At 37.8% G+C, this 24,522-nt stretch overlaps 1 pseudogene; it reads right to left on the bottom strand.

Annotated features, from left to right (window-relative positions):
* Positions 1-19,878: 19,878 nt before the first annotated feature.
* Positions 19,879-20,731, bottom strand: LOC149223698 (pectinesterase inhibitor 9 pseudogene; annotated as a pseudogene).
* Between the last annotated feature and the right edge of the window lie 3,791 nt (positions 20,732-24,522).

Here is a 24,522-nt window from a genome sequence, read left to right on the forward strand (position 1 = left end):
TTTCTCAAAATATAGTGTGATGCTAGAACTTACCATCTCTGTGACACTAATAGGGTTGAAGATGAAAGGAACTTTTTCCTATAGTGCCATGAATACACCCAAATTAGAAGTCGATTTCAAAATATATGTTACAAAACTAACCTTCTAAGCTCCTAATTCATCAAAACTATGGTAATCTTGGAATGCTTTTCCTAATGAATTTTGAACAAGAAATGATATTCTAAAATAATCTAGGTTATCTCTTTTCTTTTTAAGGTCACTTAGATAAATTATGATGTTAATGGATGTTAATCATAATCATCATCATAACAAGAGTATAATTTACTTCTTGAATGAGTTCATTAATTGGAAATTACAAGTGACATGGGATGAAATCAATAAGAAGATAATAATGTAACATATCAAGAATGATTCGATAGATATTGATGGGCTGAAAGTTAAGTAAAAAATAGTTGTAACTAAAGTAACCCATTAAGGGTTGGCACTACAAAACAAATTACATCTCACAACAAATAAGACAAGGAAATTATGCAACTTGAAGGGATCAACCCTATGGCACAATGTTGACATGATTTTAGGTTAATAATGCACTATGGAAGTGAGAAACCTATCACTATATACAGATCTACCAACCATTTCCTCTCCTACTTTTTATACTTATACATTTTACTAGCCTCCTCTTTCTTTGAACCATTGTCTCAGAGATGGAGTCTCTTTTGGATTCAAAACGCCAGTAGTTTCAAAGATCATTATGGAAAGTCTGAGCTCTTTATCTGCAAAATCACACCACATAGACCTAAAATATACTAACCTATCACTATATATATATATATATATATATATATAATATATATATATATATATTAGATATATATATATATATATATATGTTTAAATCACTTACCTCAAAGGTATATAAAGGATTGGTGCATAAAACGTTCCAAAGATATATCTTTTAATCCCATATTGGTCATCAACAACAACTAATACAAATGTTAGATATTAATATGAATATTTTTTAATAATTTAAATGAAAAAAATAGTAGTCATAAAGGTTTTTGGGTGTCACAAGGTTGAAAAATGGTGGTATAAGGCCCCAAAAAGGCTTCAACTTTGATACTCTTCTTGCATGGTGCCAAAATGGCCATCTTAGAGAATCGACTGATGTCCAAAAACACATAAACATTACCATGCTTGGTGGAGGGAAAATATAACATTTAATCCATAGTGACTAAATCCTAAGGCTTTCCTAGGCTATTTAAAGGAGTGTACAACACCTACTTCTTGATGGTTGGTTTACAATGACATAGGAAGTGCATGATCTAATATACCAATGGACAACCTATTGAAGATTTGGCTAGTAGAAATATTTTTGAATTACTACTATTGTATTCTTGAAACCAAAGTGCCATGAGACATGACTGTTGCCTCCTAGATAATATTGGCATGCTCACTTGAAGGAACAAAAAGTTAGCCTAAGTATCATAGGACCACATCCTAGAGTTTGAATTATGGAACTTTTTTTCGAGTGACCAACGTTTAATATGTGGCAACAAAGTCATATCTACTCTCTTGTAATTTTTTCCACCCAAAAATGTCCTACCCACGAGTTAAGAACTATTTTTAGCACCACAAATAGGGGCTAATTGAGGCATTATACAATGTGGTTGGTGGTACCCTTCTTGTATTAATCAATAATTTACCTTGTACCACAATATATGATAAAGGTTTGCATCTGCTTCAGTTTTGGTGAAGCCCAAACTAGTGAGATAGTTATCGATCCTAGTATACCATGCACGGGGTGCTTGTTTGAGTCCATACAACGCTCGCTTGAGTCTGCACACATGCGACTCTCTGTTGAAGGTCTCAAACCCCTTCGATTGCTCAATATACACCTCCTCCTCAATAACTCCATTGAGGAATGTTATCTTCACATCAATTTGGTGGATCTTCCACCTCATCTATGCTAACAGTGCTAGAATTGACTTGATGGATGAGTACCTTGCTACTGGAGCAAAGGCCTCCTCATAGTCAATTCCCTCCACCCGAGAGAACCCCTTGGCCACAAATCAAGCCTTGTGTTTCTCTATGCTCCTGTCTTCTGCATGCTTTATCTTATAAAGCCATCTCGAACCAACCACTAATGTGTTTGTTGGGCTTTGGACCAATTCCAAAACACTGTTTCTGACAGTGGAATCACATTCCTCTACCATAGCATCAACCCATATTGGTTATTGCACTGCTTCCTCGAATGAAGATGTTTATGTCTCAACTAGCTCACTCATCAAAGCCATGTACCTAGTGTACTGATCCTATGACCTCCTTTGCTTGCACTGTGATGTTGGTGCTCCTAGATTCTCTTGAGAATCCTGCAATAATTTGTTAGCTTCCCTGGTCCGCTTCCTTCCTTCTCTGGATGTCTCCAATCTCTGCTCCTTTCCTTTTGGCTACTCCACAACTTCCTAAGGTTATTCCTTTGGAGCCAAAAGCTCCTGATCAGGCTGTAATTGAAGCTCCCTCTCAGGAGAACACCTCATTGCCTTCTCCTCATCAAACTTCACATCTCTTGTGACCATTGTCATCTTCAGAGATGGAGAGTACACACGATAGTTGTGAGTTGTGTCTGTGTACCTATTGAAGGCCCAAAATTCTTTGCCTCAACATTATAAGGGAGACCACCTAGCCGGCAACTTAAAGCAGCTCATTTTCCGTTGAAATGGTGGTTCTGACTGGCTAAACTAGGTCCAATTACCTTCTTTCTATCACTAATGGATTAAAGTATGCCTTTTACTTACCAATAGAGAAGAGACATCAGATCAACACTCTTACTGATCACACAAGAAAGTGATCCTTAAGCTCATTTGGGGCTCAGCCAAGCCACAACTAAATTTTGCCCCTTTGATAAGAGGACTTCTAGGAATGTAGAATTAAATCTAAATGCAAGCAAAATGAAAGAAATCCTAAGCCTATATGTAGCAAGTCCCGATAGTGATCTGTAGCAGCTCTTCGAATGGCTTCCTGAGTGCTTTGTCTATCACCTTCTGCATATAGGATGGAGCTAACATTATTCCTTATCTTTCTGGCTGTCATTTGCTTGTGAAAAAAAACTAAGTTCTTGTAACCCCCTTGTAACCCCCTTGTAACCATAATTGTCTCGACTTGAGCCTCCATTTTGTTTCCTCTTCTCTGTTAACTCAGTATAGTTGTAAGTAGAGTTCATTTTCCTACTATTTGTTCTCTTGGGAAAGGCCATTATCCTCTTTTGCTCTTTGGATACTCTCCAGATTGTTCTTAATTTCTTTTTTTACCTTCTCTGGTTGTTGATACTTTGTTTTAGCCCATTCTTTGATGGTAAGCATACTAAGAGGTAGGCCCTCTTAATTGGTTCTAACCTAAGGAAATCTTCCATAGAATGTCTTATTAGTGGTTAGACCCACTATTGGGCTAGAGGAATTGTTTGTGTCCGCACATATAATTTTAATTCACCACACCCGCCTACTGCCATCTCTCTGGTTACTGCAAAACAATGCAGTAAACTAATTTCAAAAACCAAGAATTTTTTTTCCTGATGATATGCCCTCAAGGAAAGAAGAAGATAGTGGCCACGACCTTGAGACAAGGACCCTCCACACGACAACAACAGATAGACAAGGTCATGGAGGAGTATGAGGACATCTTCACTTCCCCCCATATCGGTGCCTCTGCACTGTCAGGTCAAGCACTCCATCGATAAGACCCCAGGTGCGTCATTAACCAATGGACCAATCTATCGATGCTCCGTTCTGGAGAACGATGAAATCAAGAGTCAAATTTGGGAGTTGCTACAGAAATGTCACATTCGGCCAAGTTCATCACCCTGTGGGAGGCCTATCATGTTGGTACAAAAGAAGGATGGGACTTGGAGACTCTGTATTGACTATCGGGCACTGAACAAGATCACTGTCCAGAATAGGTACCCAATCCAATGGATTGATGACTTTCTGGACCAACTCACAGGAGAAAATATTTCAGCAAGATTGACTTGAAGTATAGATATCATTAGGTACCAATCAAACCCTCCAATGTGTGGAAGACTGGCTTCAAAGCCAAGGAGGGCCTTTTCGAATGGTTGGTTATGCCTTTCGAGTTGACGAATTCTCCTGCAACCTTCATGAGTCTCATGGATGATATCTTATGACCATTCACCAACTCATTTGTAGTGGTATACTTGGATGACTGATGAGCGCTAGTATTGCAGCAAGGATGCTACAACTCTTGGGCTACTAGCCTTACTTATCAACTTGAGGTTCAAACAAACTTGGAGGTGACAGTGCTATATGCACAAGTAAAAGTGAAGGTCCTACTTGTTATCACTGTTCACTTGGTGAGAGACCCCAGGGGTTCATAGCTAGACTTCTATAGAGTTAGAAGAAGATTAATTCTTTGATGGAAGAAGAGAAAATCTATTCTAAGAGAGCTACTCTACTGCAGAAATGAAGAAAACAACATGTAATGCTAAATCACACCATATCCTAATTAACCATTTAAATAGCTATGTTAAGCAAAATTTCTAAATCAACACTAACCTAATGCTGTTATCTAAGTTACAAAAGTAAAGAGCATCAAACCATACTAATGTGTAAGCAAGGAAACTAAACTAAATTTGTTTTCACTTTTTATTTTTATTTTTTTGGTGTTTGCGATGATCGGACAGTGTTGGAGTCTGATTGAATAACAAAATCAAAGTTGAGGAGTGGTAGCTTTAAATTATACACATAGCAATGTTTGGGAAGGAGTCAAGCGGAAGAGCAATCGAAGATTGCAATTAGTGAAAGGAAGACGTAATGAAGCAATAGCGCACAGGAACCATTGGATCAGTTGGGAACCATTGGATCTTCAGCCAGAGTTAGTAAGAGCACCTTCACCACATCCAACAGGTTCTCCAAATAGTGTGGCAACACAAGCTGTGTGCCGATTTGGAGAGATTTACTTTCGGCATGACCCAGGTGTAGTATTTGGGATACATTATTGGTGAACAGAGGGTGCAGGTGGATCTAGCCAAGATTCAAGTCATTCAAGATTGGCCAACCCCAACCACTCTGACAGAGCTCCGCAGCCTTCTGGGTCTTGCTAATTTCTACCGCAGGTTTGTGTTGGGGTTCTCTCATATCACTTGGACCTTGAGTCAAGTCACCAAAGGAGGAGTGAAAGAAAAATTATTTTGGTCTGAATCTCAATAGAAGGCATTCACAGTGTTGAAACATCGCCTCTGCTCTGCACGAGTGCTCACATTACCAGACTTGCAACAACCATTCGAGATTGAGACATATGCCTCTGACTATGCTATTGGAGTAGTCCTTACTCAACAAGGGCATCCATTGGCATATCACAGTGAGACACTTTTAGACACGGTACAAAAATATCCCACTTATGATAAAGAGTTGTATTCCATTGTGCAGGCCTGTGGATAATGGAAGCATTACATTTTTGGGAAGGAAACAATCATCCACACCAACCACTGATCCCTGCAATTCATACAGACGCAAGGGAAGTTGCAAAATGATTGCCACCAGAAGTGGTCCACATACCTGCAACAGTTCCATTTGAATATTAAGTAAAAGAAGGGCAACACAAATAATGTTGCAGACTTCCTCAGCCGACCACCGATCATGGTGTTAACTACTGTGCTCAACTCTTATGGGAATGAGACTTCCGATTGGCCACTTCTCTACAAAGGCAACCCAGAATTCGGACACACATACCATATGCTCCTAGGGGGTCAGTAAGTTCCAGGTTTTCACCTCTAGGATGCATTGTTATGCCATATGGGACACCTTTGTGTTCCTTCAAGCGAGCATGAAAAGATGATTTGGGAAGCACACTACAGTCGGGCCGCTAGGAATTTCGACGTCAAGAAAACAGTGGCAGTACTGCAGAAGTATATCTATTGGCCGAATATATGAATGCTTATAATATTTAATATATTGTTAAGGAGATTACCCCTTGACTAATTAGTGAAGTATTTAATATTGGATGAGAGAGTTGTAAGGCTGAAATTTTGGCTACCACGAGTTAAATTTGGTATGTGTATTATGTCAATGCAAAATTAGATTTCACACCTCTCCAGGAATCAATCAAAATCATTTATACATACTAATCAAAGGCATTCAATAGATGTTTAAAGCATTGGTTGGGAGGATTTCATTGTCATATCCATCCAAGGGTTTCCAAACTAGAGAAACAAGGGCATGTGTTTGATTTATGGGCTAACATTTGAAAAATTGCTACGAGGAGAGGAGTTGGTGGGAGTCCTTCTTATGGCAAGGCCCTGCACCTCTTCCTTTACTTCTTAAAGTAGGCTTGAAATAAGTGATTATAGATATATGATACATATAATATGAAAACCACTCACAACAAAACAATATTGAACATTTGAATGAGACATAACTTAATTTATTTTCAATATATTTTTGCTTTAAAAAAGGCAAGATATGCTACCATGATGCAATGCAATGATTCACCAACATTGGGCACCAAACAAATGACTTGGACCATGAATGTTATGTACGATGACAGTCATCCACTATAAGCTATGATTATTAGCCACTCTGACACCCCTTATTTATGGTCACTCATTGAACATGCTCATGAAATTTGAGATCACTAGACATGGTTAACACAATCTAGTATGGTGTGAGGGTCTTGCCTACAATGCAAGCTTTCTAACACCCTTTACAACAACATTGCTTCATGAAAGGCATTTGACATTGATTCATAATTTTTCCTTTGTATATGAGAAAGAAACTAAATTTTACTTCTTCCTTATCCAAGATAATGCTCTTGATTACAAATTGAACAATGTATCATGACATTGCCTTTCTCTCTTCATGTGAACTTGCTCAATTAGCATCTAGATACCTTATGAGATAAAACTCAATTTGTGTATTGTATTTGGTATTGTTTCAATTATTCATTTTTTATGTCCTAATGTTGTGTTAATGGCCTTCCAATGCATGGTCAATCTTGAATTAAAATTTTGACATGGAAAATCCCAATTTTGAAATTTTGGCAATCAGAGGCACAATGCAAGGACAACGTGTATCCATCTTCGTGGACAGTGGGGAAACCAAAATTTTTATTGATGCACACTTGGTGGAGTGTAGAGGAATTCATAGATTGATATATATCCTGAACAACATGGGCGAGAGAGGATGCCCATGCTTCACCTTACTTGTCTTCTTGATTGCTGGTTCAATATGTTGAGGATATTGTTGATGGGAGAGATGTTGAGGATATGGTTGATGTCTTGATATTCAAGTCAAAATCCTTCCTTAACCCTTTAGCCAAAGAGGTGTCTCCTAAAGTATCTCCAATAATATCCTATGAAGAGTCATAACATTTAACTTGGAGTCATGGCCCACCATGATCATCTAATAATTAATTGAAATAGAACTAAACCCCAATTTAGGGATTTGGTGGATCATATGGTGGGACTATTCTAGTGGGAACCCTAAATAGATGACCTAAAAACCCCTTGATTTTCTACCTTGTTTTCATTCATCTCCCAAATTTCTTGTCGGCTACACAAGTCCTAGAAAACATGGCAAGGAAGATGAGAGGGCGTTGACAAGGACATTAGTTTGTCCTATAACATCATAAAGTGCATCCACGTGGATGAACATGGAATGGGAATTAAGGTCATAAAGTAGACTAGAGTGTTAGAGAAATAGGGTGCATCAAAATATTTTTTGAGTGTCCCAAAGGGAAATATACAATTCTTATCTCCTCTAAAATACAATATACATTTATTGTGGTGATAGTAACCACAAGATTCTTAGAACTAGTGGTATAGTACTTGGTCATGAATGAATATGCAGAAAAGAAATCTAAAGCTTTCGACTCACTGGCATAAAATAGATCATGGGGCCGAATCAAAATTTCAAGGGACATGTCAAGGATCTCCGGTAAAATGTGGTTAGCAGCCAAAGACTACCTTCCAAATAATTTAAGGAGAGTAGGGAATATTTAGAGGAGGCCAACTCAAGAAACCATAAGCAAGAAAAGGGGGAAGCTATCTAACAAATATGGTTAGAGTAGGCATCAAAATCCCTATCCTTGAACGAAATGGTGGTTTACACAGGGCTCATGAGAGAATATGGGATGGAGGGTAGATTGGCATGGTCAGAAAATGAGAGAAGGGTTTTATCTACTAAAGGAATATGGGATGGAGGTTATGTCTAAGTTCAGGGAGGCTTTTAGATTTTTTTACAAGGATGGAGGTGGATGTATCACAACAAAGGAGCTTGGGACAGTAATGCATTCTTTGGGTCGAAACCCACCTATGGTTTTGTGCATGATGGGCGGACCCTATGTTAGGATGGGCGGACCCACCTATGGTTTTGTGCATGATTTTCGCACATGTTTTTGGACGTGATGGTTTTCGGTCCATGGTATTGGATGCTTCGACATGTAGAAATATGTATTATAACATTGAAAGGAATATAATGAAAAAATCAAGCTGGTAGTCCCGGTTTCGGGATCCATGGGAAAATCTCTTTGTATATGTCTTTTATGTGTTATGCTCTCGCATTGTTTATTTGCTATGTTTTAGAATTCGTATGCAGGTAATTTTTGTACGTGATTAAAACCTACACATACATCCTACTACTTAAGTGCTCCTTTAGGGAGGCTAGTGGTTATTTGTTGTATAATATTTGAGGTGCCATGATGCAAATGGCCAAGTATTTTGTGCCAAATTTCATCAACATCGCGCCCTGCACTTTCTCCGCCTTAGTGCTTAATGCAGCATAGTCTTCCACATCTAGATTATACAGGTTCTTCACACGAACCCTGATTTGCTTCACCTGTCCCATGGCTATGTGTCTTAGCAACGCTTTTCCTTTGATTAATATCACTTCACAACCATGGTCTTCGAAAATTGCAACAAAGATGAGATTTTTCTTTAGGCCTAGAACAAACATGACATCCTTGAGCCTAATGAAGGAGCATTCGACACTCTTAATCAAACAAGGAATCCAAAGCGGAGCAAGGAGGACGACATGGACCATCGGAGTAAACATGGGACATTTCTATTAAAATAAAGCTAGTTTGATAGAATGGATAAAGTCTCTAGAAGACTTATTTAATGTAATCTACCATATGTATGTATGCATGTAGAGAGAATTAGGGACAATTGAGTGATTCATGGAGAGGATTTCATCGGATCCTTTCAGTGATCCAATCCAATGTGTTTATAAATGATGAACCTATGTGTTCAATAGGAAAGAGTGAGAACAAAGTAAATTTGTGAGAACAAAGTGATCAAAATGCAGTTGAAGGGGAATTTGCTCCCAAGGCTGAAATGCCTTAGATCTGTAATCATATCGTGTATAATATAAAGTGTGTTCAGTGTTGATATTGTGTGGATTTCAGTGTGTGTATATGTAATAATGCCTTTTCATGTTATCCGTATATATATGCGATGATGGCTTAATTCCTGTGTTACGAGATTGTTGATCGACCATCGATCACTATAATGATCGATGGTGATCCATTGATTAACGAAAAATATTGTTATATATGGTGTGTCGTGTGTAGACAAAGTCGCTGGCAGAACTGTGTTTTAAGCGTAGAATCCATCAAATGGCTGACGAATGAGAGAATGCACAGGATCCGTTGGATCTCATAGATCAACGGTCTAGATCAAAATACAAAGGAACCTAAAGGAACCATCAGAACCGTCTGATGGAACAGATCGATGGTCATCACATGGTGGAAGAGCACGGAAGTTATTTCGTGAAAAAAGTGGTTTCGAAATAGTGGAAGTGGTATTTTGGGTGAGCGAAAAGTGGTAAGTGATATTGAAGGGTGAGAACTCGATTCCACTTAGTGATTGACACGTAGTAGCGAGGAGGAGAGAGGAAACCGCTTTATCGGGCGGTTGATCCTCGTGCTATTTGTCCACCTGAAATCAATGTGGACCATCGGATCCACTAAGTGCAGGTCGACGGTGGAGGATTGATGCACCAGTTTGAATATTCAAAGTGAATGTTGACCGTTGGATCTGGGAAGGTAATGGATGGAAAATATCGGTGAATGGAGAGCTCAGCGGGACACCGATGGACCGAATGTGGGGACCCGACGATTTATGAACGCAGGTTCATTCTTTTTGAAGTCTAGCCATGCTTTCGTCTGTGTGTTTTCCCCTGTATTCCTGTGTATTTCCAATAAAGTGTTGTGGTCCCGATTTATAAAGAAAAATCGACTAAGTCGTATGGTCTTGGTTTTTAAAGGCTAAGGCCATGAATAATTCTTCCAATAAGTTTGTGGGCCAAAACCCATAGGTCTCAGGGTTGAATATTGATATGAAAGGGGTTTTGGCCTTACCCAAAAATAATTTTTCATCATTTGGAGATAGTTTTTGGAGACAATGGGTTCCGGCTGAGGGAAGGACACTGGAGGAAACCACTATGCATTTTTGAATGGTAAGGGAGGTTGGGATTTCTGCGCATTGCATGGTTCGAACAAGCAACGAAAAATCTTGAGGGTTACATATGTGAAGTATGTAGTTCAGGAAAGTTGGATGAGGCTAGGTTGCTAAGGAAACTCCAAAATTTAGCTAAGTGTGGGATCGGTGGAACTTATGTGAATAGTGATAAAACTTCACTAAGATCACACACTTGAAAACTTATCGATACAACATAGACCATCCAGAAAATATAACACATACTTCACTTAATGCAACAACCTTTGTGGCAGCTTACGAGAAGTGCGGCTTTGATTATAGACTTCGGGAGGATAAAGATGACACTTGTGTAAGAGTGTGTGAAATGAGTGTTAAACATGTATCATTCTCATAAATATTTCCCCTTGAAGCAAAACAAACCTCCCTTTGCATGACAAGCGATTACCCCCATGCCCAAAGATGACACATTCTATGTAAAGATAAAAGCATAAACGACTCTTAAGATCGAAAAGGGGAGCTTGAGATCATCAACTTACCAATAAGTGACTAAGGAACGATTGATCACAATATCCATAGTAGGCTCTGAAATTTAAGTGTAGGCCAAAATTTTGGAGGGTGTTGCAGCCTCTAAAACAGAGCCTTCACCTTCTTGCTAGCTTCGTTTTCAACTAGTGTCTTGAATTCTACGAACTTAAAGAATGTCTCATCTTTATTCCACGTGAAGAAGATTCAACACTTCCGTGAGAAGTCATCAATAAAAGTGACAAAATATTTGTGTCTGATAGTGTAGGTCGTCAAGAAAGGTCCATAAACATCATAGTGGATCCTTTCTAGGACTGCATGTGCTTTGTTGTCCTGATCATGGAATGTGGATTTTATGTACTTTTGTAATGTACATCCTTTGCATATATACTATTGCTTAAGTGCTCCTTTAGAGAGGCAAGTGGTTATTTGTTTTATAACATTCGAGGTACCATGATACAAATGACCAAGTATTTTGTGCCAAAGTTCATAGACATTGCGACCTTCACTTTCTCCGCCTTAGAGCTTAATGTAGCACATTCTTCCACATCTAGCTTATACAGGTTCTTCACACGAACCCCGATCTGCTTCACCTGCCCCGTGGTTATGTGTCTCAGGAATGTTTTTCCTTTGTTGAATATCACTTCACAACCATGGTAAACCAACCACTCAGTGAATGCTAGTGACAGACCCCTAATCCTTTACCTTTACCTTTTTTTACTATCACCTCATATTGAAATTTTGAAGACAAAATATTTCTTTTCTCTTAAAAAATTGTCTTAAAGTCCCCCTCCATGTAATAGTGCCAAATGCAAAAATAAACAAGTTGTCTCTAATCGTATCAACATATATGAAAGGGACAGAAGAGGAATTGATGTCCGATAAATCTTGTCAGTAAAACTTGTCGTGTTCTTCTTAGTCGACTACCCCCACAAAACAAAGAGCCCAACAAATTGTTGTCTTTATATAAGATAACATGAATGGTAAGTAAAATAACAACCTCGGTATAGGCGCAAGACAATAGCTGTCTACAAGCTGGCCGACTTAGGGCGCACTGTCACAATCAATTTTTTAGTTCTAATTAGATAATATCATCTTAAATTGGTATGTTTGTGTCTTAATTGTTAATTGTATTAAACATAGGTTTTTTTTTCTAAGTAGTACTGATCTATTAATATAATACAAAAAAAGTTACAGAGAAACCTGATCTTAGAGATGTTAAGCATCAGTCATCATCACAAAATGCAACTATTGGTATTAGACTACCCCAACAGAGGGGAAACCAGTCCAAGAAGCTTTGAAGACTGCCCCTGTTATGGGGGAAACCAACGGTTGAACCAGAATAACTATTTCAAAGTAGACCTTGGTTTTCCAAAATGAACAAAGAGGAATGCAATCCTAAACCAAAAAGATAGGGACACAACCAAGTAACAGTATGCCATTTCCACCTAGCATAGAGTCAACCAGAGAATTCAAGACACTTGGCGTGAAGACAAAACACATCTAGATCACAAAACCACGAATCATAGAAACATATCCTCCTGGAAGTCAGACACCTTTACGAGAGACCAAAAACCAAAAAAAGTGAGACGAATCCACCTGGGAGCTGGAGACGTTTACATGAGGCCACGTGTTAGGCTGGTGGTTCCTCCAGAGCTGGCTCTTCATCAATCCGGTAGGCAAACTAATACCAATCGTCATCCTCTTCAGACGCGCCGCAACCTTGAACAGTTGGAGAATCTACAGTGCCTTCAGCATCCATCTGTCGCTTACCAGCATCCCCAGCGTTATCTTTGTCATGCAGAGCCTTACTGCTTTCACCTTGATGCTTGTTGCTGGTCCCATGACTACCTGTGTCTTCCCTGTTCTGCTTGTTCCCACTACTGGATAGAGTAGCTTGCGTCACAAACTCTTCCTTGAAAGAAATTGTGATGTTAGCAGTGATTGTAGGCCTGCTTAGTGAACTGCAGAAATGAAATTGTGTGCTGTGAGGGACAAAAAGAGGAGGGAGTGGAAGATCCACAGTGTGGACAACATTGTCCCTCCAACCTCTCCCACTTCTGGTATTCAGGAGGCTATGAGTGGGGTTAATGAGCGAGTTGGGCAATTCAGTAGTTGAGTCCAGGGAGTCAGAGTTGGAACTGGTAGAAGCTCACGAGCAGTTAAAACCTCCATGTGAACCTCCACGCCTACTGTGCATGCGGTGCCTCAGGCGAGCCATGGCTGAATTGACAGCAGAAGAATTGGAATGAAGGCGACGATGAGCGGGATCAGGGGTTGGCAAACCACAATCAAGAAGACAATGACAGGAATGTGAAAAATGAAAACCATTGCCAAAATTCTGACAAGGGAGAATTAGGAAGCAACTACCTGTAGCAGTTCTGAAACACAGTTTAGCCGCTTGCGGAGGACAAATGCCATGGAGAAGGGGAGGAGTAACAAAACAGTTTTCAGGGGCGATGGTGTTGAAGGAGGTGAGCTCCTCACAACTTTCAGAGTCAATAAATTTCACCTGCAAGGTGTTTGTAATCCATCTGCGGTGAGCTCCCTGGACGAAGCACTTAGCCAGATGGCTTCCCAACCCGCTGGTGATCCGTCTTGTCATTTAAATTCCGTTCTTGACACCCGCATCCGAGTGCGTTTCCTCTGCATTTTCCCTTTCCTTTTGCACTAGATCATTGAAATCCTGCAATTGATGAGTATTGGCTATAGTGCTAAGAGCTACTACATGAAGAGTCTTACCACTTTCAACGCCAATGTTTGCTGGGAGGCCTACTACTTTGTTACCATTCCGACAAGTGTGCCTGATGGTAACTGCTCTATGAATGAGTAGCCACTGTTCAATCTGTTCCAGCCTTTACGCTAATCTCCAACTGCTACCCACTTTATGTGCTGGAGTTCCCTGTAAGATCTGGTTGATCATGTTAATTAAGATCTGAGAGTCCCCTTCAATTATGAGTGGGAAGAATCTATTGTTCTAAGCCAGGAGAAGTCCTTGCCAAATTCCCTCTAATTCGGCTGAGTTATTTGTATCCCAACCTATTGACCCCATGAACATTTGGAGAACATTGCCCTCGTGATTTCTAAATATTCCCCCAAATCCTGCTTTACCTGGATTTCCCTTTGATGCTCCATTGGGCGTGGAGTCCATTTGTCAGGTGTATCTCCAGAGGGAGGGATTTTCCTTAGGTGTACTCGCTCATGGTTATACTGAAGGTTCCAGTTCAGCCATATATTTGGTTCCTGTGGTTTGAATGGGAAATCATCATCAAGCCACGTTTGGAGCATCAAGGTTTCTCATATGTTTTGACATATTTTGATCCATAGAACTTCTATGGGAGAGGAATGGTCTTTGAAGATGCAGCTATTTCTCTCTTTCTAGATTGTCCACATGAGGAAACCTGGTATTAGCTTCCATAAGGTGTTTAAGATTTTGCTTTTATAAGGGTGAGATGCCCAAGAACGAATAGTGCTGGTTAAATCCTCCTTATTTCGTCCATCTCTTTGACATTTGAGGCTAACCTTCTCCCAAAGTCGGGTTGCTAACAGACATGAGTTTGGGAGATGTTCCTTAGTTTCTTCTGCTTGTTTACAATTTGGGCAGATGGGAGGTCTGTGAAAACTCCGTTTCCTTAGATTATCCCAAGGATTCTATTTTGGTACAACAACCAGAGAAAGGTGGAGATTTTTGGCCAAATTGGTGGTTCCCAAACTTTGTGCCAGAGGCTATCCTTGACAGTATGGTCCCTTAGTATTACATGATATGCTTCCCGGGAAGTGAAGGTACCTCTCTCATAACCCCATCTGATGATGTCTTTCTTATCTGATTGGCGAATTTTCCTGTTTGAGAGTTCCATATCCATGCTATCTTTGATGGATTCCATGGCATGCCCAAGAATGAGGTTCGACCATAACCATTGCATATAACCTGTGTTGTGAACTTCCTCCCAAAGTTGATTTACTTTGATCATCGATTTCTCTACCCAATCCTGAAGCTGGTGGGGCATGAATAGGTCCTCCAATTTTGGTCTTTGCTGCCATGAGTCCTCCCAAAACCTCACATTATCTCCATTCCTGAATTCCAAAAAACTGTGTTGTTGGATTAGATCTTTATGTTGTTTAGCAGCATTCCAAATTAGAAAGCTTGTGCCAACTTCTTTGAGCCGAATTAAATCATCCACTGGTCTATTATGAGCATACTTAGCTGTCGAGAGGATTGCCTAAGGAGTATATGGGTTCGAGAGACATCTCCACCAGATGCGCACTCCCATGACCTCGTTGCTATGCTGAGGATCTCGTAATCCAATGCCTCCAGAGGATTTTAGGTGACAAACTGTTTCCCACTTTACCAGAGCCCATTTTCTCTTTTGTTTCGTATTCCCCCATAAAAAATCCCGTTGAAGATTTTTGATTTCTTTAAGAACCCATTTGGGTGCTGCCAGGACCGTGAAGAGGTAGAGCGGCATAGATTGTAGCACTGCCTTGATTATAACTAGGCGACTCGCCATATTGAGAGCTCTGAAGGTCCATGAAGAGATACAGGCTTCCAGTTTTTCTAAGAGAATTTTCTAGGATGAGTGCTTTAAGGCAAAGGCTGTCATTGGAGATCCCAGGTATTTGGAGGGTAGAGATGCAATCGAGAAGCCCAAAATTCTGGCTATGGAGGCTTGAGTGATGGGAGGTGTGTGAAAGAAGAAGACTTGAGATTTTGATTTGTTAATGCAGGCGCCAGAGGCATCCGAAAAGTCAGATAAAATTGATTTCAGCTTATGGGCTTCCTGGACCGAAGGATGACCAAATAACATATTGTCATCCACAAATTGCTAGTGGGTGAAAGTAGGGGTATTCTGGAAAGAAAGGCCACGTAATTGCTAGTTTTGAAGGGCATCTTTGATGTAACATCCAAGACCTTCTGCCATAATAACAAATAGAAAGGGTGAGAGAGGGTCCCCTTATCGGATACCTCTAGACAGGTCGAAGGGGGTGAAGGGGGTCCCATTGACAAGAATTGAGCAAAAGGTAGAAGTGATGAGACTCATAATACATCTTGCCCGGGGGGGTAAAGCCAAAGGCTAGTAGTATTTTTTGAATATATTTCCAGCTTAAAGTATCGAAAGCTTTTGAGAGGTTGATTTTAGGAGCATACCTACCCTTTTGGTTTGCTTTAGGGAGTGAATGATTTCATGAGTGAGAATTATGCCATCGTTGATCTGCCTTCCTTCCACGTAACTTTATTGCTCTGGTGATATAAGAAGAGTAAGCAAGGGCTTGAGGCGTGTGGCGATCACTTTGGAGACAATTTTATACAATACATTGCATAGTGCAATAGGTCGGAATTTGTCCGGAGTCTGGCTGTTCTACTCCTTAGGGATGAGGGCGATGAAGGTGGCATTCAAGGATGGAAGCATCCATCTGTTAACTCTTGACTACTCGACTACTTTCCAGACTTCCTCCTTGATTAGATCCCAGAAGTTGTGAAAGAAGTCCGAAGTGAAGCCGTCTGGTCCGGGTGCTTTCCGAACTTTGAGTTGTCGCATAGTTGTCTCCACTTCCTGTAAAGAAATAGGCCTGAGAAGTATTTGATTGTGCTCCTCAGTTACGATCTTAGGAATAATCTTGATGATCTTCTCTATAGCTGGCAGCCGATCAGTCTCTGTTTCCTGATGCACCCTCCGAAAGTGGGTGAGGAGTTCCTGTTCTATATCTTCATGCTTCTCTAGATGTTCCCCTTGTCAATTTTGGAGGAGAGTAATGCTATTTTGTCTTCTCCGTTGGATAGTGGTATGGTGGAAGAACTTTGTATTGCGTTCGCCCCCTTTAAGCCATTGGATCCTCGATTTTTGTCTCCAAAGAATCTCTGCCTGTCTTGCTCTTTCTGAGATCTGCATTTGTAGTTGACGTTCTTGTTCTGCTATGGTTTCGGATTTGCCTTTAGCTATGATTCTCTGCTATAATTTTTGCATTTCTTGTTCAAGAGTGTTTTGCGCCTAAAAGATATTGCCGAAGGTAAAGCGATTCCACTGTTTTATTTTTTCCTTGATATGTTTTAGCTTTTGTTGGAGCTTGTACATTTTTGCACCTTCTGGTGGTGTGAAATTTCTCCATGTCTCTGTTATCAGGTTATGAAAATCGGGGTGATTCAGCCAAAAGGCTTCAAAGCGAAAGGGCCTGAGAACATTGTCTCCCGGTCTTTGTCAGTGAAGCCTAATAGGCCAATGGTCCGAGCCATAGAGTGGCAATATAGAGGCCAAGAGATCCCCGCCAAGATGTATTGTGTTATCAGATATCAGGAATCTGTCTAACCGAGATGCAATTTGGTGGGCATCTGCACGCTTGTTGTTCCAAGTATAAATGCCATTATTGAATTCCATATCTATAAGCCTGTTGTTATGAATGTAGTTTTTGAAGTGCGTGCTTTCACAGTCCAGCTTGATCCGTCCTCTTTTTTCCTCCAATCTCGTAATCATGTTGAAGTCCCCTCCTGTGATTCAAAGTAGGTGGGATCTTTCTGAGTTGATCTGAGTTAGGGTGTTTAATGTGTCTACTTTGTTTGTTGCCTCCTGGGGGAAGTAGACATTAGTTAAGTGTCCATGAACATTTGTCCCTATTAAATGAAACTTGGCCTGAATAAAGTGCTTACTGGCATGTATGTTGGTAAGTGTTATAGCTCTATCATCCCAAACGATGGCTAGCCCTCCTGAGGCTCCCATGGCTTCCACCACCACTTCTTTGCTTCCTGGCCATGCTTTGGCAAGGATCTGATCCAACGTTGTGGAATTACACTTGGTCTCCTGCAAGAAGAGAATTTGAGGCTTTTCCTGTTGTAGCATGTTCCTTATTAATCATCCCTTCCCTAGGCTGTTGAGCCCTCTGATGTTCCATGAGATGAGCTTCATGATTCATGATTGGAAGGGGATTGTCTATAATTCTTATTCTTAGATTTTGATCCTACCTAGCTTACATTGAGATATATCACCACCTTCTTGGAGAAAAATGAATATGCCATATCTAAATGTTGGTATTTTTGTATTCAAATCCTCCACCTTATTGTGATATCAGAGATATTATTTTATTTCTTCAAATATTCACTTAGCTCTCTCGAGACACTCGTAACTTATGAGTAACAAGTATACTTAACTACCTTCTTAGAGATTAACGTACACCAGGCTGCTTGCCTCTTACATCCAATCCTCCAACACTACTAGGAAGAGGCCCCATGGCTAACTTCAAAGGTTACATAAACAAAATTTCAAAAGCTTAAATTACTCCCTTAACATCATGACCATTACACTTTTCTTTATGGCCTTAAATGTTAGAAATGCATCTCTTAAGCAACATGAATACCTCTTTCTTTTCAAGCTTCATTATCATTACAAATATGTCACCTACTAATATACGCTTAATGATTTTTTCTTCATATTTCTTCTTTTAAATCATTTTTTTCTTTATTTCTAGCGTATTTTAATATTTACATTCTCATCTCCATATATTCATTCTTAATAGTTTTTTTAATATTCACATTCTCATCTCTATATATTCATTCTTAATACTTTTTCAAACCAACAGTAATTCTTATAAATATTAAATATAAAAGTGGTCATTGTATTAAATATAAAGTTTTGTGTTAAAATATTTTTGTCTCAAAATGGTTTTGTTTTAAATATAAAGTTTTGTCTTAAAATAATTTTGTCTCAAATTGTTTTTTGTCTTAAAATAATTTTGTCTTAAACTATTTCTGTCTTAAATATAAAGTTTTCTCTATAAATTTGTGTCTCAAACTACTTTTGTCTTAAATATAAAGTTGTCTCAAAATATTTTCGTCTTAAATTATTTTTGTCTTAAATATAAAGTTTTGTCTAAAAATATTTTTGTCTCAAACTACTTTCGTCTTAAAATATTTTTGTTTTAAACTATTTTTGTCTTAAATATAACGTTTTGTCTTAAAATATTTTTGTCTCAACCTATTTTTGTCTTAAAGTTTATATTTAAGAAAAATCAATTGATATTAATTTTCAACCTATTTTTGTGTTCAAGTTTATATTTAAGAAAAATCAATTGATATTAATTTTTAATATAAATTAATTAAAAGAAAAAAATGATTTTTTTTGAGACAAATTATTTTTTTCAGACAATTTTTTTGTTTTGTCTCAAAAGTGGTATAGTAGTGTGGGAACTGGTTGTTCATGCGGACCCTTGGGTTCTGCGCTTAATTATTTTTACAATATACGAATATTACAAAAGTGGTATAGTAGTGTGGGAACTGGTTGTTCATGCGGACCCTTGGGTTCTGCGCTTAATTATTTTTACAATATACGAATATTACATTAAAGCTTTCTTTATCTTTCCAGGACATCTTGAAGCAGCAAAGGCATGTTCTTCATATATCGTCATCGTTCAACTGTACAAGCGACCATCGTTTTTACAGCGACCATACAAATAAATGTAATTGAAATATAGAGAAACCTGTTGGACAAATCTGATACTATAGTAATGAAGATCACTTGCAGGGCTTCATAAGAACAAAGTTGTTGCTCCATGGGCAGACACGGTGGCTATGTTTTGGATTTTGCCGAGCCCCGTAAATTTGAACAGAGGCCAATTTTGAATTTAATGATTATGATTACTTTTAATGTCAATTTTTTTTAAAATGAAATACAATCCAACTTTTAACTAGGTTGAACCGGACTTTTGATATTTCCTTTCCAAACTCCAAATTCGCTAACATGTGCGTCCTATTGTCAGGTAGACAAGGCCTAAATCGCTCTATCCCACCATTAAAATCCATTCAATAATCGAACGCAATTCAACCAACTTAAAGATATCTTATATATTACCAGAGAAAATATGCATTCGTTCACAAATTAACCCACTTCCTTTAATTAAACTAATATTAATTATATCATCATATTACACAAGTTACCATAAAAGACCAAAGTTTGGCTTAATGCTAGGGTGCCAAACTAAGATTTTATTTAAATTATTATCTTAATACGGCCTTGAAGGCTTCAAAGCTGCACAAGTTCCTTATAACCTCCGCTGGCAGCAAATCGGTTGACTAGAGCGAGGGCATTACTGATCAATTCGCAAACATACTGAACGCGGCCGGTGACCATGACCGTAACTCTCCCAGTGGCGTTGAGATCCTGAAAGCCGTCGAGGCAGGTGTTCTCGTTGGTGAGGGCAGCGCTCATCCACGTCTCTACGTTGCTTATCTGAATTTTGAAGGTGTTCCGCCTCAGATGCTTCAGCTCTGCCACAGATTTGCCAATCTGGTCCGTGGCGTCGCCAAAATTCTCCAGACAATCCTCCAGCGCCTCCTTTTCTCTTTCACTCATTCCGGCGCCTCTGGTTCCGAGGCCGGCGGCCCAAACGGAAACGTTGCGAGCATTAATGAGGCTGATAATCACGGCCGCATTCACAAGATCGCTTTGCTTGGGCCTCAGATGTCCTGCGTAAGAAGAAAGCGACGTAACACAGAGCTTCGGATAGAGAGTCACTTTGCACGAAGTTTTGATGAATTCCGCGATGTCCGTGTGAGTGTAGTACACGGGATATTTCACGTCCTCTGTTGTTGCCGCTGCTGCTGTCGTTGAGGCGAGAGTCACAGCAAATATGATAACAGAAAACATAGTGAATGATAGATCCATGGCAATTCTAACGCTAGTTGATAGTGAATCAGATGTAACACAAAGCAATTGCAAATTCTTGAAGAGAATTGTAGTTGTACTGCTTTTCTTTGTTAAAAGCATAGTTACCAAATTCAAGCCGAGCCGAATCGGCTTGAAAAATACGGCAGTTCGATTCGGTTCGGTGATTAATACGGTTAAATTCGATTCGAGGGAAATATATTAGCTTTGGTTTCTTCTCCCAAATAATAGAACTGACGTGGATGGACTTGGTATTATTAAAGAGGGTGAGACTCGTAGTATTTCTACCTGTTAGAGAACATTTCTATTTTCAGTGGAATTAGGAAAAAATCTATTTTTTCAATCTTCAAATTAGAAAAGAAACAGAAAATAAGTGAAAGTAGTTTATTCTTTCTTTGTTATAAGATTCTATAAATAGAAATAAATAGAGTTTAGATGGCATATATAAAGAAGAAAAATTAAAAATTAAAAAGGCAGAACAAAATAGAAAGTAAAATTGATATTAGAAAATTTCTGTTTTTTTCAATTTTGGAAACCTAGTGAAGTAACTTAATTTTAAGTAATTAGTTTTTATTTATGGAAGGATTGATGTTTTGGATAGAAAAGATAATAGTAATTTTTTTAGATAATTTTATTTCTAAGATTGTTATATTATTTAAAATTAATAAAAAATATTCATAATTCAAAATAAATTGAGAAAAATTTAATAAAAAAAATGTTTGTATGATGTCTATTATCAAATTTTTTGCGAACTAATTTTTTTTCATTCGAATATTTTATTGTATTGAATCGAATTCGAATTGGAATTCGAACTTGGTAACTATGGTTAAAAGTAGGGAAGCTGTCCACCTTACTGCGACTACTGTGTTGCGACTACTGTGTATCGTGTTATTTTGTCATTGGGCAGCATCCTATTGTGCTTGCTTAAAGTACACTGTACTTGATTTTAATAATACCAGCTGGAATCCGCCCGTTTTTAGATTCTTTACAGAGTCGCCTACCTTCTAGAAAGATAAATCCTTACAGTGGATGACTAAAAACCTGTATGATCTAGAGCTTGCTGCAGTCATTTGAGAGGGAATTATCAAAAGCTTATCCAGTAATTACCATATTGATAAATTTCCTTTTCTGCTGGATGGCATCAACGAGCTTTAAGGACGACCGTGATTATTAAACAACATTACTATAATCAACCAAAAACACTTTGAAAAACTAAATCATTCATTATACGTATCATGTACGTAAATTATTTGAATAATAATAATAATAATGTTCTTGGAATCTTGTATTCGTAAGAATAAAGAGTGGTATTACCTAAATTATGTGATTGTATAGGTAAAGAGTTTGAAAATAAAACTAAATTAACGTATAAAAATCGTAAGAATAATGAGTGGTCTTACCTAAATTATTTGATTGTATAGGTAAAGAGTTTGAAAATAAAACTAAATTAAAGTATAAAAATAATGATTTTTTTAATGGGTTAGAGGAAATTGTAATTAGTTTTGCTATACAACTCAACCTATCATAAAAATTGAACATAAAATTCATTGGTGAATAATTTTACACTGCTTTTCCAACCTAACAATCCCACAATTCAAATTAATTATATATATAATATCCAATTTCAATTTTTTAAATATATTTTAATATTTAAATTATTATGAATTATAAAAAGCATTATAAATTAGATACTCCATCAGGATTAATTTATATATAATAGTAATCATAACTTTTTAGTTGCATGTTTCTAAAGCTATTAATATTTCAGTAAATTATTGAAATAATAATTTGAAGTTAAAATATATATGTAAAAAAAATAAAAATAAAATCGAACTTCAGACCTAATGGAATCAAATGCCAGCTAAATTCGACCTTCAGCCCTAATGGAATCAAATGCCAGCTAACGCATCTACGATATACAAAAAGCTTTCTTTAGAGAACCAAACCCTCTTTAAGGGACATAAAAATATTCTTTAAATCATATTCCTGGTCTTCGTTACACTTTGCAAATTAAAATCTCCCCGCAACATTTTTATTTTATTTCAGCTAAATAAGACAATTATTCAAATGAAAGGTAGAAACCTTGGGGACAATTTTGACACTGGGGTAAAGAAAATCATTTGCACACTTCATTAGAAAAAGGTCAATTGGAACAAAGAGGTGTGAAGCCCAAACTACTTTATTGACTGGTAGCTAGGTTTTGGCTATTGACAAAGCCCAATTTTGTATTTCACGATTATGTTCATTTTAACATTAATGTTAAAAATAAAATACAATCTGGATTTTTAAGAGGAAATGGGCCTATGTTATTTCTCTATCAAATTCTCATAGACAGGCTCATTTCAGGTAAGGAAACCATTGATTTAGGCTAGTTGACCTAAATTTTTCTTTTTTAGTTTAAAGGTAATTTAGTGGTTGTGACAATGAGATGTTATTTTTTTGTTGGTATAATGAGATGTTATTTGTTTTATCTAGTTTCAAATTTTATTGGTAGACATTTTTGGCTTGTTGCGATAATGTTCATGGAGTAGGGTCTCTGAGCAATGGGATGTTATCTTCCCCCACCTTGTTTCAAATCCCCAGGGGCCATTTTTGGCCTTTTGTGGTAAGGTATCAAGGAGTAAGGTTCCTGAGCAATGGGATGTTATCTCCTCCACCTTGTTTCAAATTTTTAGGTGGCATCTTTAGCATCTTGTGATAAGGGATGTTATCCCCTCCATCCAGCTTCAAATCCCACATGGGGACATCTTTGACCCCTTGTGATAAGGTTCAAGAAATAGGTTCCCTCACCCTCTTGGAGTCTTAGATCATGCTAAGTCATAAATTCTTGATTTATCTAGCTTATTTCTATTATTACTATTAAATACATTCTTAATATTATGTTATAGTAATATCCACTAAATTTAATCTTGAAGTTACGTCTTATTACTCCAACAAAAAATTATTAGACTAAAATCATGTATGATCTTAAACTTGTTAAAGAATTATCAAAAACTTATCCAGTAATTTCCACATGGAGTATATCGAGGCAAACAAAATTCTTTTCTCCACGATGGCATCAACGAGCTTTGAAGACAACCCCATTATTAGCAGGGTTTATTATAATCACTTATAAATAAACACTTTGAAAAAGTAAATCATTCATTATGCATATCATGTACTTAAATTATTTGAAAAATAATAATTACGCCGATATGCGTCCCTCCTATTGGAGTTGGGCACTTTAATCATTTTCTTAATTAATCTTTTTGATCGGATGGCCTAAATTGAAAGATGCCAGTATATTCTAGTGGTTGCCACTATATCAATGGATAGAATTCACACCACTAACTTACTTGCATGTCTAAATCACATGTTTAAAGCATACTTAAATTAATTTTTTACAAAGAATGATTAAAAATTTACTGTACCTCTTGTTGATAACCATGTATGTTCATTAGTGAGAAATGTATTTAAAAAAATTATAAAATATATATTCAAACCAGCATTGATTCTAAAACGTATGTTTGTTTACATTCTTAAACTTATGCCTCTTCAACCATTTGCCAAGTGTTTTTTCAGCACTGAGAAATATATTTAAAACAAATTATAAAACATATATTCAAACCCAATTCTGAAACGTATGTCTATTCACATTCTTAAACTTATGCCTCTTCAACCATTTGCCAAATATTTTTTTCCATAAAACAAGTGTCCATCAATTTCACCATTCCACCCATCATTCCATTAATCCACAATAGAAATAACTCTCCCACTCCATGCCCGATAGAATAACACCGCCACTCCATCTTGAGCATTTCAAATTGTCATTAAATATTTATTGTACTTATTATTCATTACCATTCCATATATTATAATCAAATGCTCCGTGGATGCATGCATTTCTTTGTTAGCACTTAGGGTTGTTGG

Source organism: Pinus tabuliformis, chromosome Q, assembly GCF_031772625.1.
Source record: "Pinus tabuliformis cultivar Carrire ecotype Pingquan chromosome Q, CPIR1, whole genome shotgun sequence".
Classification (NCBI taxonomy): domain Eukaryota; kingdom Viridiplantae; phylum Streptophyta; class Pinopsida; order Pinales; family Pinaceae; genus Pinus; species Pinus tabuliformis.